A 16382-nucleotide genomic window follows, 5' to 3' on the forward strand; every position below is an offset into this window, starting at 1 on the left:
TGTGGGATGGGGATGGAGAGAAAGAGAGAGAGAGCAAAGGAGGATAAAGTGGGATGTTTGCAGAATCCCAGACAGGTGACAAACACAAAAAGAGCTGCAGCAGAACACAGAAAATAATAACATGGGGAGATGCATGGACACTGGAGGAGGTACCTCTAAAAATAAGCCAAAAAATAGAGAGTATAAGATTCAATCATTTGCATTTTGTATAACATAGCTTGGTATTTATTGGAACAAGATTCATGTTGTGAAAAAAACCATTTTTTCACACTACATTGGCATTGTTGATTTTTCAGAATTGTTTGTCAAGTTGTTTCAGTTGACTGAATTGTTTTCTTTTCACGTAAGCAACATTTTCATAATGAAAGAAGTCATTACCTAAAAGGCAAAAGATAATGACTCTATGCCAGATATGCCTCTTTTTCATTCCTGTTCAGGTTTCAATCCTAGGCTGAAGAAGGTGTAATTATTGGCTATTTCCACAATATCTCAACATTGTCCTCTCATTTATGCTCTGCTCCCAGCTTATATCTCTATTCGGTCTTATCAGGTAAACTTTAAGAGTAGGGGTTTAAAATTTCCAGTTTAATCCATTTTCATTAAGATATATACCCACAGAGCAGGTTTCTCAAGAAAGTATCTATTCATTGCTTACGTAAGCAACACAATGAGTGCACATCTTAAAACAGAATAATAAAGCAGTTTGGAGCAAGGAGCAGTGCATGTTTGTTAACGCGGATTTGACTCATAAACTAAAGCCCATCAGCAGCAAAATGTTACATTCATCTTAGTGCTGGAACCACTTAGCTCTTTGATGTACTCCAAATTGCTTCTCGCTAGTGTTTGATAGAAGTTTATTAGCTCTATAGACTGCTAAACTGTCTTTATGTAAACAAAATCTTAGAGCATGCTTCTATGGAATGATTTCCAGAGCTCAGAAGTTCTTGAAATTCTTTATTGCCTCCTATATTTTCTTCCCCTATCTGACACATTGCATAAAAACATACAACTGATACGAATGAGGATGAGTTATTGTAAGATACGGATTTTGTTTTTCTCTCTTTCCTTAAACATTTCTTCCTCCCTTATTTTGACATTTTTTATTGTGAAATATATCATGAATAAAGAGGTGTACATAATGTTTATACATAGATGAACAGTTGAAAAAATATATGATACGTACCCGTGTGCTTTAGCTTTCTTCTTCTCTTAAAGGAATTTTTAAAACATCTATTGGACTACTTAGAAAACAATAAATGAAAACATTAAGTCCAAAGAAAAAAAATACATTTTAAAGCCTCTCAAGAAATAAATTAAGAAAAATACATAGGGTTAGCCTGAGTGCTATAGTGTTTACAACGAATTGATCACAACCAGTTACAGATTTCTTTGTCACATCTTCACTGCTTCACTTGACTAGCCTTAAACAAAGAAAAAAATACAGGAGACTAGAGAAAGTTTTTAAGTTGAAAAAGAATTAAAACACCGATTTCCTGTTTTGACTTTTACTCCCCTTTAAAAAAAAAAAAAAAAAAAAAGGTTCTCTCTTCTTTAACCTCCCCAATTTTTCTATTTCCTCTTTCCCTGAACTTTGTCATTAGACAATTAATAAACAAGCTACAAAGCAGACAGTTCTCTAAAGAATGGTTCAGACAGCTGCTAACATGAGATGGGACCAATGATTCCAAGAAAAAGGTATGAAAGTATGAAACTGTTTCCAACCATTCCAACCTCACATCTTACAGAAGTTTCAACCAAGTAAAGCCAGACAGCCTCTGACTTACACGATGGTTTGACTTAGTTTTTCCAACTTTACAATGGTTCAAAAGCAATAGGCATACAGCAGAGACCATACTTCAAGTACCCCTACAATGATTCTGTTTTCCACTTTTGGTACAGTATTCAATGAAGCGTACCTGTCAATTGGGAAAAATGATGAGACACGTCTCAATCATTTTAGAAGGTTTGTCAAAGTTAAGGACGTGCGCCCATGACACAGCCTCAGGAAGTCCTGATGACATGAGCCCAAAGTAGTCAGGCCACAGCTTGGTTTTATACATTTTAGGTAGACATGAGACATCAATCAATTTATGTAAGAAGTACATTGGTTCCGTCCAGAAAAGTGGGGACCACTCGAAGCAGGGAGGGGGCTTCCAGGTCACAAGTAGGTGAGAAACAAATGGTTGCATTATTTTGAGTTTCTGATAAGCCTTTCCAAAGGAGGCAATCACAATACACATCTATCTCAGTGAGCAGAGGGATGACTTTGAATGGAATGAGAGACAGATTTGCCCTGAGCAGTTCCCAGCTTGAAGCGGCCCAAGATATTTTCCTTTTGCACATGAGATATCCAACACTCTGTTATAAAATAGGCTTTGTGTGAGATGATTTTGCCCAACTTCAGGCTAATAAAATTGTTCCGAGTATGTTTAAGTTAGGCTAAGTTTTGATATTCAGTAGGCTGGATTAATGCACTTTCAACTTAGAATATTTTTAACGTATGATGGGTTTTTCAGGACATACCTCCATAATAAGTTGAGGAACATCTGTATACCCCGAGACAAGACCATCGTCACAATCCCATCCTCTTTCCTTACCTGTAAAGACTGCAACCCTGCTTCTGCTGAGGAAGTTATCTAACCTTGAGATGCTCCCTCATGCACATAAGCTGAATAAAGCCCTTCACTGCTATTTAAGTTGCTTGAACTATTTTTGCCTTGAGTGTTTCCTTGGTGTTAATGTTCAAACATCCATGTTTCACCACATCATCTTTACTCCCACACAGAAGTGTGCTCTGCTTTCATTCAAAGATAGGACTGCACTCACAGACAGGCTCTACACCCAAGATGGAGACTTCCTCACCAATCTCCAGACTTTGCCAATAGAGGGTAGTGGAGTGGTTAGATGCAAGAATGCTCGGTCATCCCCAAAACTGTTGCCCACTGTGTCTGGCATCATTGGAATTTCCTCACCTTCATTTTTGGAAACATCCTACCCTGAATCCTTCCACTCACTCCTTCAAAGGGCTTTTTCTTCTGCATGTCTCTCTGCCAACCAGAAAGAGAAGCAACCACCACACAAGAGCACTGTGGGGGATGAGGGACTGACCGCCTCCCCACTATGGAGCCAATCCAGTGCCAGGTGAGCATCAGGTGACCAAGAATGGTGCCTCATGCCCCTTGCAGATAAGCAGAGTCAGCGGATGCATGTGGTTTCCTGTATGCTCCGAAAGTATCTAACCAAATTCCTACATTTTACAGTTGAGCACGCTGAAGCCCAGAAAGCTAAACTGACCTGTCCAAGGTCACAGAATTAACTAGTATAAAGGCTGAAATTAGAATCTGATTTCATCCCAGACATTTACAGCAAGTATTGATTAATATAATAACAACAATAATAATAGTTAATGTTTGTTGAGTACTTACTATGTGCCAGGAACTATTCTAAAAACTTACATGTATTAATTCCTTTAATCTTTACTGCAATCTTCTGAGATGGGGATAATTATTACTTCTATTTCACAGATGAGGAAACTGCAACTCGGAGTAATTACAGAATAGCCAGTGAGTGGTGGAGGCAGGATCTGATTCCAGGAAGTTGTCTTTCAGACCTAGACCTTATAAACCACTCACATTTTTACTGCACTATGGTAAAATGGAAAAAAAAAAGAGGGTGCAATGCATTTTTCTTAAAGATAGACTTATTCTAGTCTAAATACTATCCTTAATTATAGTCTGTACTTCCTATTTTAGAATATTAAAAATGCCATCTCTTTTATGAAAAAATAGTGAGTACACGGTAGTTGGTGTTTTGTACATTTTGTTGCTTAATAAAAATATATTTTGGAAGCTGTTTTTGATGTAAAATTGCAGAATCTGGAAAACCTTTCCTTACATGATGTGTGTGCTGTAGGAATCCTGGGAGAATGTGCAGCTGCTCTTCCGCATCCCCTGCAGGGACTAGTCCTCTGAGAAATAAGGAGCAGGAAAAGGAACCAATTAATATTAATTATGTACCTTGTTCAGCTAGGATTCTTTTGATTGCAGGCAAATGACTTCAGTAAAAATGAATAGATTAATATAACTGAAACATCTCTTGGCTTTGCACTCTACCATATATTGGCTCAATTCTGAGGTTCCCAGGTATAAAATGGCTGCCCACAGCTTCAGCCCTTCCCTATGTTCAAGTTCAGAAGGGAAAAGGTATCTCTCCCTAGTAGCTTCCATGTAGGATTGTACTTTGATTGGATCAACTTAGTCACATGTCCACCCCTAAAGGAGTCACTATGCCTAGGTAATAGATTCATGGCACTTAGCCAGTGTGTTATACACTCTTGAAGGTAGTCATAGAATCAGCTCCAACAGTAGCTGTTCATCTGAGAGAAGGTGGAGGATGGTTCTCAAAAGGAAAAATTAGACACTTGCCAAAGAAGAAAGAATGAATGTTTGGTGGTCAACCCAGCAAATGTTTACTACTCACCTAACATATGTCATTCACTGGGTTGAGAACTACTCACTGAAAACTCTACCATTAAACTGAAGATAAAATAAGCCACTCCTGTGTATTTCAATTACCACTTCATGCAGGAGTTCAATAACCACCCTTTAAAGCCCACTTCCACACAGAAGTGTAGCTCTTGAAACCGTTGATTCCTGCCTGTCTCCTACTCCACCATAAATTAAGAATTCCTTAAATATTTGTTCCTTCTGTCCCCGCCACAGTTGAAGGAGCTAAGATTAGAGGCAATGACTATGTCTCACCTCTAGGTTAAAAAGAAAACAGTATCTAGAACAATTCTAGAGGGATGTTAATCAAATAAGAGAATAATGTTTCTTCTAAATTTGATTTCAAATTCTCCAGTGTTAAATACCTGGCATCCACACCTCACAGAATATGTCTGTTAACCTTCAGAATTAAATTTATCTAATTAACTGCCTAAGAGTGCATTTTAAAAGACAAATTTTATCACTGATACACACAAAAACAGTTTTCTATAGCAAGCATAGGCATCACAATTACCCCCACAACAGTTCCAGGAAACTATTCTCTGAAACAATAAATCTATCCAATCAAAATTAAGTGCTCAGAGTTGTAAACAGTATTCAATGCTTCACTCCGAATTTAAAACAAGACCATCATTTGCATTTCCAGATATCTCTAGGCATCCAGACTTTGGCTATAAATAAGGTCGCTTTAATAAAATATAAAGTCCTGACTTAATTTAATATGAAAGGGATCCAAGATCGTTAATCTCTATATTTACTCAATGCTAAAAACAATTTCCATGCTTTTCCAAGAAAAATGTTCACATAGGGAGAAAAATAATAGTCATAAAATAAAAATAATTTGAGGTTTTGCACACTAGTCATAGTGAATCTTGGCAGTCACCTAGTATCACGTAAGATAGCTCATGACCTTACATCGACAAAATTCCACATGTAGTTTCCCAGAGATGTTCCCCAACCTAGCCCTCAGTCCACTCACCATCTCCTGATGGCTTCAGAGAGCAGACTTGGCTCCACTTCTTTCTCCTTTTCACTCCTGCCTAGTCCCTCTAAGCATAGATAGTAATTGTGCATGCCGGACTCTTTAGTTCCAGTCCTGGTGCTGCTCCTAGCACACATTGTGTGGCTTCAGGGTAAGTAACTTCACATCTTTCCAATTCACATTCACTTGTGTTTTGAACAAAGGAGTACTCACTTGATAAGGTTTGGCTGTGTCCCCACCCAAATCTCATCTTGAATTGTAGTTCCCATAATTCCTGTGTGTCGTAGGAGGGACCCAGTGAGAGGTAATTGAATCATGAGGGTGGGTCTTTCCCGTGCTGTTCTCGTGATAGTAAATAAGTCTCATGAGATCTGATGGTTTTATAAAGGGTAGTTTCCTTACCCAAGCTCTCTCATTCTCTCTTGTCTGCTGCCATGTAAGACATGCCTTTCACCTTTCACCATGATTGTGAGACCTCCCCAGCCATGTGGAACTGTGAGTCCATTAAACCTCTTTTTCTTTATAAATTGCCTGTCTCAGGTATGTCTTTATCGGCAGCATGAAAACAGACTAACATATCACTTGAGCCCAGATAAACTAATGGGGGAATCTGCTAAAAAAAAAAAAAAAATTGAGAAGAGAAAGATTACACAGCAGAGAGCATATTCCAAGAGAATATACTCAGAAAGATTTCTGAGGAGAGATCATATTCCAAGAGAATAAGAGGCCACTAGCCACAGCAATCATCATCTAGGCAGAAGAATAAAGAAGAAGGAAAAGTTGTCACCATAGCCCCAGCAATCTTCATCCAGGAAGAAGAAAGAAGAAGGAAGAAGAAAGAAGAAGAAGAAGGAAGAAGAAGAAAGAAGAAGAAGAAAGAAGAAGAAGAAGTTGTAATCATCTTGGCTCTTGGAGGGGTCCTGGGCATGGGCAGGAGTGGCCATGCCTGCCAGGAGACAGCAGATGTGACTACGGTCCAATCAATGCCCTGGCACAGAGTGAGGTGTGGTGTCCAGTGGATCTTCGAAGCACCTCAAGGCAGGGGGGCTGAAGCAAGGTAAAAGGGTGGAATGGCAAGAACCATATGGCCAATATGGCCAGAACCTTTATCAGATCCTTGTTTTTCAGTGTCTGCAGACTCTCCAAAATACCTGTATAGGAAGGAAAAGTGCAAGGGCAATGATTTTATGTTGGGTACTAGCAAAACAGGAATTAGAGATGAAATGAGGGTATTGGATGACCTCTGAATGCCTTCCAGCTCTGACTTTGAATAATTATATTATTCCAACTAGTTAATGCTGGGGAAAAGAAATGTTCTCCCCCATCCCACCCCTTTCTCCCAAACCTCTTTGGCTTCAATCCTCATCAAGAGCAAGTTAAATCTCCAGAAGACAGGAACAAAAGCAGCCACTGCTAAATAGGATACTCCTCCCTCCTCATTGTGATGATCCTTGTGGTCCTCCTGCCCATTCCTCCCCTCTTATACAGAGGTCTTTTCCCCAGACTCCTGCCTCCCTGACCCCTCACCTCCCATATCTTCCATGGACATCCCTATAGAGCATAAGATTCCAAGAAAAGGCTCCAATCTCCTTTTGAGCCTCCAAATCTCACTCCAGCTAATTTCATTGAAAAGCAGATGTAGAGTGCTTCTGATCTTCCTTTAACCTGGTCCCTGAAAGCGCCACATTCAGGTTCAACATTACTGAATGTTTCAACATTTCAAATGTAGAAAGCTAATGGAGGAATTTCAACTGCATGAGGTTATTAACATGAAACTGTTATTCCTTTAAATCCTTCTTTTATTCATGGTCTGTCACATAACCCTGTCCTACTCCATAGCAATGGCCTCTTGGCACATTCAATAGCTTACCAGACACTTTTTATTACTAATATGACTCCTAATAAAATATCATAGCCGATTGATTAAAAAAATGTTCATCTTCTCTTCTTCAAAATAGCTAGGCGCATGATCCTAGGTTCTTGGAGTGAAGAATGAACACAGTGTAGCTCAGAAACAAATCCTCCCCTCTCTCTTTTCAAAGTCTGGATCCTCCAGCCCCTCATGGGCAGGGGAAGAAATAAGCAAAAGCAGAGATCATGTCAATGAGGGCAGATGTCCTGGCATCCCTCTGTTGTAGACTCTTTCCCTTTGATGATGGTCACCTCTGCTGAAGAAGTGATCTCTGCCTAGACACTGTGCATGATTTTTGTAAGGGCAATGATACACTTTTACCTTGCCCCTTACCCAGTCCTGAGGATGCCCAGAACAAGGAATATCCCCTACAACTTACCTATTCCCATCTACAGCACAAGCCTTAAGCCCTTTCTCTGGGTTAGGTAGCCTCTTGCTTATCCCAGTGAGCCTCTTCATCTGTTGCTCCCCTCATCTTTGTGTGGTTTCCTCTGTGCCCTCAAAAGGTCACAGGAGACTAGCGAAAGTGTGGCCACATCCTGTTCTTCAGTACCTAACACTACGGCATCCTTCTTACTCTGCTGGTGACAGTTGTTGCAACAAACTTCTCTGCTCAGAAATCTCCAGACTGGTAGCACACCGGGTCTCTATGTCCCACACAATGAAGGAAGCACATATCAGGCTCTCCTAGAACTTTCTTGCCCTGCTCTGTACTACTCCAAAGTCAGTAGAGTGAGCCTGCAGGTTCTAGAGCTTAGTACACACCTGTCATAAAGAAGATAAAGTCTCTCTTTCTTGTAGATACCCCTAACCTCTATGACTGATTCCCACTGGAAGCCCTTCATCTGGCTTCTTAGGGAGGAGAGCAGCCCACCCATCGGGAAGAAAAGGAAAAACCTCCTGTCTGGGCTCTAACAACACCCTGCATCCTGATTCCTCTTGCAGGCAGGGTTGGGACAGGGAATTATGGTAAGGGGAAGGTTTAACCACCACTTAGTAAATAAATCTGGAAGTCCCCAATGGTGGTGACTCCCTGGTAACTATCTTTAGGATATGGGGTCTTAGCTTTTCTTATCCTCCTCAGCTTTATGTGTTTGCTAGAATTCTTGCACTAAAGGACAAAATCATTCTGAATATCCTGTTACAAAATTCAAAGAATTAGTAAAAGTAACTGTATTTTTTTAAAAACATACAAACAAACAAACATTCTAGCATGGTACCAGTACCCTCTGCATAGTCAAACAACCACATCCCAACCATCCACCTGTAAGAACCTTCCCACTTAAGGATAAACTTCATCCATAGTCAGTTGGCAGAAATACAGTGAGACTTCCAACCATTAGGGAAGGAGATTTATCATCATTGGCTTGACATCATTGGCTTGTAAGCCAATGTAACATACTTTTTTGTATAATAACTTAGACATCAAGAGACAATAAGAACATGTACCCAAACAGCAGCATGACTCATACCCTCACCCCTTACTATTTTGTTCTTAATAATACTATCTCATCCATTGGGAAATTGAGATCCATAAACTCCAAAACACACAGAATAGAGTCAAAATCGTCATTGAAGACTTAAAATAACTTCAAGTTACTCTATAGCTCAGTAAAGAACAATGTGTTTCTATTCCTAAATGAAAGTCTTAAACTACCTTCTCAATGATATTTTTTGCTAATAATAAAGGTTATTGAAAGAAATCTGATCTTGTTCTATAAGCCAGAAAGAAATTTCACGTTAATGATAAACTTGATACATTCTGGCCATGAGTGTAAATGACCATTTGCTAAGTTACAGCTCATTACACAGGGTATGGCACTCTTCCCTGCAATGTTCTTTCATTTTAAATACATCATCTTTGGGAATTTTATATTCTGGCATAATGTGGCACATAGAAAAGTGTGTGAGCATCTAAAATATTTCAAGCACCAAGTCAGTTACAAACACAAAATAGGCCTCTTGTTTATCTAAAAATAAACATAAAAGATCAGAACCTCTTTTTTTGTCTATAGAAAATAATTTTCTTAGCTTTTCTGACACACTTGTAGCCATCCTGTTGAAAATATGCAATTAGAACATGATTCATTTGCCCGTGACTATAATGTGAAAGCCCCTATTTGTCTTTTTCTTAGAGGCTTCCTATGGTGATGGAAAAATGCAGCATCCAGATTAGACTATAAACCCACCCCCTCAGAGGATGCTTTTAGAAGCCTAGATTTTTTTACTTCAAATTGTACACTAATGAAGGCAGTTACCAGTAAGATTCCAGGCCCACAACATAGAAAAGCTAGCTAAATGCCAGGTCACTCCCTAAGCTGCAATACACAAGTAGCCAACAAATATTCCACCAACTTGTGCTGCTGTTGTTCTTGTTATTTGTCCTGGGCTACAATACTGGCCAAGTCTGATGCACACCAACCATCCGTAGAAGCCAGAGGTTCTCAATCTAGGAAGCACATGAGAATCACCTGGTATATTATTCAATTTTCATGCTGCTGATAGAGACTTACCCAAGACTGGGAAGAAAAATAGGTTTAATAGACTCACGGTTCCACGTGGCTGGGGAGGCTTCACAATCATGGCAGAAGGTGAAAGTCACTTGATACACGGCAGGCAGCAAGAGAGAATGAGAACCAAGATAAAGGGGTTTCCCCTTATAAAACCATCAGATCTCATGAAGTGAGACTTATTCACTACCACAAGAACAGTATGGAGGAAACTACACCCATGATTCAATTATCTCCCACCAAGTCCCTCCCATAACACATGGGAATTATGGGAGCTACAATTCAAGACAAGATTTGGGTGGGGAAACCACCAAACCATATCACCTGGGAACTTTGAAAATCCTGATATCCAAGCCAAGTAATTCAGAATCTCTGAGAGTGAGACCCAAGTATCAGTATTCATTACAGACCCCAGAGCATGTCAGTGTGCACCCTGGATTGGGAACCACTGCTGTAAGACAACCATACTGAATGTGTGCAGAGAAATGGGATACAAAAGCGAAAAAATGTTGACTACTAAAGTGTAGACAGTTCAAAATTGTAATCAAATAAAATTTGCAATAGTCTTTCTTCCTCTTCCTACACCATAAACAGTAGCACTGAGTACCTGAAGGAAATGAGTATACAGAAATAAGGTTGGTGATATGGTTTGGCTGTGTCCCCACCCAAATCTGATCTTGAATTGTAGCTCCCACAATTCCCACATGTCATGGAAAGAACCCAGTGGGAGACAATTGAATCATGGGGTCAGGTCTTTCTTGTGCTGTCCTCCTGACAGTGAATAAGTCTCACAAGATCCGACGGTTTTATAAAGGGGAGTTTCCCTGCACAAGCTCTCTTTTTGCTCACCACCATTTAAGAAGTTCCTTTGTTCTTTCTTTGGCTTCCACCATGATTTTGAGGCCTCCCCGACGAAGTGGAACTGTGAGTCCATTAACCCTCTTTCCATTATAAATTATTCAGTGTTTATGTATGTCTTTATTAGCAGCATGAGAACAGATTAATCCAGTTGGAAAAGAAGATTGGACCCTCAAATGAAGCACAGAGAATACTGGAGTAGACTTATGGACTTCACCCTTCAGTCACCAGGAAATCATTGAAGGTTTGGGTGCAGTGAGGTGAAGAGATTAAGAGGATATTTTAGGAACACCAGTCTGCCAACAATAATAGGATGAATCAGAGAAGAAAAAAAAAAGCCAAGGAAACCAATTAAGAGGCAATTGGGGTGGTCCAGAATTGAAGGGTGCAGGAGTCTGAGTACCAATACCAGCAGTGGGAATGGAAAATGACTGCAACCCTTACCTAGTTATTGAGGATATAAAAGGGGAGGATTCAAAATGGAGGTTTGACGCCAAGTTGGAATGAAATAGAGAAGTCAGGAAGAGAAATAATTTAAAAATAAGAGAAAAAAAATGGCATGCTTAGTCTAGGAAAAAGGTTTACTAGGTAGCCAAAAATATGAGCCTGAAGCTCAGAAGACAAGGTGAACCAGTATCAGATTTTTCCTCTCAAAGTTCAAGAAAAATTTAGAAACAGGTCAGCAGTCACCAGACTCTGGTAGGAGTTATATCTTAGTCACCTTTTTTATTGTCAGAACCTGGAAAAGTTCCTGATACATAATAGATGTGCAATAAATGAACATCTATTATGTATCATTTATCTATCAATAAATGAACATCTATTATGTATCAGCTTACCATCTATTACTTGTTAAGCTGAGCTGAAGTGTATTAAAAGGAAACAGTTGGAGACTACACAAATAATGTTTGCCAAAGTCATAGTTTTGGCTAAGATCTTCCCTGTTTGCCCAATGGTATGAAGACAAATAGAAAGAGGCACATGAATACACAGAACACCGTGTCTTAGAGACAAGTGGGAACCACAGGCTCAGTGCAAGCTGATGCAGAGACTGGCAGAGGAGGGAGGGGCCAGCTGCCCAGGTGTCCTGGCTGTGCAGCCCGTGAAGAAGAACCAACTGTGACCCAGTAATTGATACTCCCAGGACTTGACTCCTAAGGAGCTGGTGGGGAATCTCTATAGATAGAATGAATTAGAATAAACTCAGAGTAGAAAATTAAGTTTTGAATAGAACTCAAAATATGTCCAACTTAGAAGAACCATTGAGAGTGAAAAAGATATTACACTACTATTTTTCACTACTACATAGTGAAAAGGCTAAATATTTGATAACTCTAGGACAAACGGCTCCTAATTGTTTTGTTTTTGTTTTTGTTTTTGTTTTTGTTTTTTTGAGATGGAGTCTCGCTCGGTTACCCAGGCTGGAGTGCAGTGGCGCCATCTGGGCTCACTGCAAGCTCCGCCTCCCAGGTTCAAGCCATTCTCCTGCCTCAGCCTCCCGAGCAGCTGGGACTACAGGCGCCCGCCACCATGCCCGGCTAATTTTTTTGTATTTTTAGTAGAGACGGGGTTTCACAGTGTTAGCCAGGATGGTTTCCATCTCCTGATCTCGTGAACCGCCCGCCTCGGCCTTCCAAAGTGCTGGGATTACAGGCGTGAGCCACCGCGCGGGGCCTCCTAATTGTTAACATCATTCATTGTTCAGAAACGAAAGGAACGTTACTTTGTACGACAGTATCACTATTATTCAAATGTATGGGGGTGTTGCTATAATAAGGAATGAAATGCTTACACTAAAATGTAGTACTCATACTAATATATTTAGGAAGCTATAGTTTATGGTTTTTAACAACATCCAATTCATTATTTTTTCTAAAGTGTATGAATTGTGAATAATTTCAAAAGTACTGTAAAATTATTTTTAATACCATCAAGATTAAAAATATTACATTCAATCCTTTAATATTTAAAGAAATTAATTTATGAAATTATAATTTATGAAATTAAATTAATTTATGAAATTATATTAATTTATATTAATTGTATTATTAATTTATTAAATTTGAATAATTAAATGTAAAGATTTTGTAATATTGTTCAAAAATCACATTCTGTCTTCTTTAAAGGGTTTTTTTACCCACTCTTTATTCTTCTCTCCTTTTCCTGAAAATTGATAATATTTCAATGTTTATATTTAATAGTTTACATATATATATTCAAAACCATCATATATTGTTTTCTGTGGGGCTTCTAATGCTTAAATAAATGATATTTTACTATATGGATCTACACTGCTTTTTGTACTCAGTATTATGTTTTTAAGAGCTAGTCATTCAATTTCACTGCTGTATAGTACTCCACTGTTTGAATAACTAGAGTTTATTAGTCCATTTTTTAATCTAGTGTAACTTAGGTTGTTTTCTTCTGATTTTTTTTTCTATTGCAAATAGCACTGCAATGAAGTTCCTTGCATATCTTGTGCATATTTGAAAATCTAAAGACTGAGTTGATAGATGTGAGAGTATGCACATTTAACAGGGTATTAAAATAGAAGTTTTGCCTGAGATCCTAAGATGATAGATAACAGTTATCAAAGTAAGATGCCAGACCAGGAAAAAATATCATGGTACTAAAAAGTAGTTTCACTGCTCTTACACTCTCCACCCATACCGCATCTTTAAAAGGGTCAGACTGTTGAAAATGAAGGAGAGAGAATTTGCAATAAGAATTTCTTATGGAGAACCATGCTGTAAGTCTCATCTGGTCCCTGATTCCTATCAAGGAGAGAGTAGGATATGGAGCTACTTACTTCTCACATAAAGCCAATAAGTGGATCTTGAAAGGCTTAATTTGTGACTTACAGTGTGCAGGACAGAGTGGGCTGGGGCCACGTCCCATCTACATAATATAAACAGCTTGCTCCTGCATTAACCTGTTCTAACTACGGTCACTGCTGGCTAAATGCCCAATTGTTCGCAAAAGAGAGCAAGAATACCATGGGCCCATCATGAGCCTTCATTCCCTGAGGAGGTCAGCCACCCACCTGGTGGTGGGTTAATTACATAACGTCTCTCACACCTGGGTGGTGGGGGGAAGGGGACAGCAATGTGTTCATTGGAATTGAGACACATTCTACATCTGTGCATGCCCTCCTTGACCACAGTGCATCTGAGAGTTCACACACATCTTCTCTATCAATATGGCAGCCTGCAGGATCTCACCAAAGAACAAGGGATTCATATGACAGGAATAGAGGCGTGTAAGAGGGCTTGTGGCCACAGGATTCTTTGGCTTTACAACATACTCAGAAGCAGCCAAACTGATGGAATGCCCAAGGCTGGCTGAGGAGCCAACTGGGAGTCAAGACACGTGAAGTTAGCATGCTAGTCTCAAGGATGTAACATGTCGGGCGCAGTGGCTCAAGCCTGTAATCCCAGTACTTTGGGAGGCCACGGCAGGCAGATCCCTTGAGTCCAGGAGTTTGAGACCAGCCTGAGCAACATGGCAAAATCCTGTCTCTACAAAAAATACAAAAATTAGCCAGGCATGACGACACTCACCTGTGGTCCTAGCTACTTAGGAAGCTGAGGTGAAAGGATCGCTTGAGCCTGGGAGGTCAATGCTGCGGTGAGCCATGATCGCACCACTGCACTGTAGCCTGGGTGACAGAGCGAGACCCTGTCTCCAAAAAAAGAAAAAGTAACACATAATTAGACAAGATGGTCAACTAGATGCAGCTAGAAGCACCTCTTCCACAAAGAGGAAGCAAAATATCAAGTAAGCCTTCACACCTCCAACAGATCTTTTGAAAGTCAAGAGAGGTGATACAGACACTGTGGTTGAAGAGGAAGTGGGACAGCCTGCTCTGTTACCAGGTGCCAGGACCTGCCCCTGAGCCCAGACTGGACCCAAGGAAGGGGTAAATGAAGGCACTCCAGGGCACCACATGCCCACCATGGAACCGTGAGTCCTACCTACAGGAGTTCCCATGACCCCCACAGATCTTTGGATTGGCAGGGCAAGTTGCCTAAACAAATGGAGAGGCACAGCGAGAACCTGCATGGAGCCCCGAAGGCTTTGCTGTGCTGGGCAGCTTGTGGCAAAACATGAGGCCAGGCTGAGCCTATCTGGTAAGGCTCTGGACGCATATCCACTAAGGCTCGAACATCCATCCTGCACTAAGCAACTGCAGGTCCTGCTGTCTGCTGGGCCAGTAAAGAACAGGGTACGACCTCACTCACAGGCCCAAGAAACACCCCATGGCCATTGTTGCCAATGAGGTGCAACTCATCTCCTGAACTCATGAACTAAACTCCTCCTTGCCTGCTGGCCCTCCCAAGACCATCTGCCTGGACACTCCCACAGGAGTGTACCCCCAGCACAGCCTCCACTGCCCCAGCTAAGCGTTGTGTTGGTAGCCTGCCAGCAGCTCACTTCCCCCATCCCAACTTCAACTTGGCTCTGAGGGACCAGAGGACAAATCCAAGGGCTAGGTCCCAACTCTCTAGGATTCGAGCACATCGCTCAAGGGCATTGAGTTAACAGTTGTGGCCAGATCTTGAGTAGGGGAGGAGCCCCCACTATCAGAACACAGAGTGTGGTGCTGGTTCATGCGGTGGTATGGGAGCTGGGCACGCCTTCCTTTGCAAGGTCAGGTGGGGAACGGCATGGCCTGATAGCTGCAGTTTCCCCTCAGGGAGTCTGGCAGTCCGGAATGCCCAGCAGGGTTCAGCGATCAGGGCGCAGACAGCTTGGGATGAACTTAGCTGGTCAGGCTTGCTGGCTGGACCAGATGTGAGAGGGAGACTCACTGGGTCAGGGGAGCATAAACTGGGTGGGCCCCATGGCTGCCTGCTGGGCTGAAAACCCCAGTCCACTTCTCTTCCCCTAAGCAAGCTCTGTGGTACGGGAGGGGCTTCTTCCTCCCTTCCTGAAAGGTTGTCCCACCAGCCCGAGAGCTACCCCTATGCCTCCACCAAGGTCAGCACTCACGCCGGCTTCAGAGAGTCTGGTAATGGGCTTGCCCAACCCAGCCACACCCAGCTTTGCCCCCTCCAGCTGCTCTCAGCAGAGCACAGAATGGTATCCCTGGGAGCCCCACACCCCTCCCATCACCAAGGACAGTCCAGTACTTCCCCTGTTCAACCAAGGCCAAGAAAAAATTCTACTGCCATCACTGCAATTGCTTCTCACCTGCAAGCACTACCTACAGGCCAGGAAGTCAACCTAAAACTGCTGGGCCCATCACAACTTTGGCAGACAGCATAGTACAGGGCTCAGCTGGTTCATACCCATAAGTGCCACCTACTGGCCAGTAGAGTAAACTGCACAACCCAATATAATTTCTGCGACAGAAGAGCACAGCACTGGGGAAAGAGATAAAACCTACTGAGACCTGCCATCAGGGGTGGAGCTATCCAGCCCAGATCCTACGCTTTTCTCAGTCTTTGCAACCTGTAGACCAGGAGATTCCCTCGGGTGTATACACCACCAGGGCCCTGGGTTTCAAGCACAAAACCGGGCGGCCTTTTGGGCAGACACTGAGTTAGCTGCAGGAGTTTTTTTTCATACATCAGTGGCACCTGGAAAACCAGCAAGACAGAACTGTCACTCCC

This window comes from Papio anubis, chromosome 4 (assembly GCF_008728515.1).
Source record: "Papio anubis isolate 15944 chromosome 4, Panubis1.0, whole genome shotgun sequence".
NCBI lineage: Eukaryota > Metazoa > Chordata > Mammalia > Primates > Cercopithecidae > Papio > Papio anubis.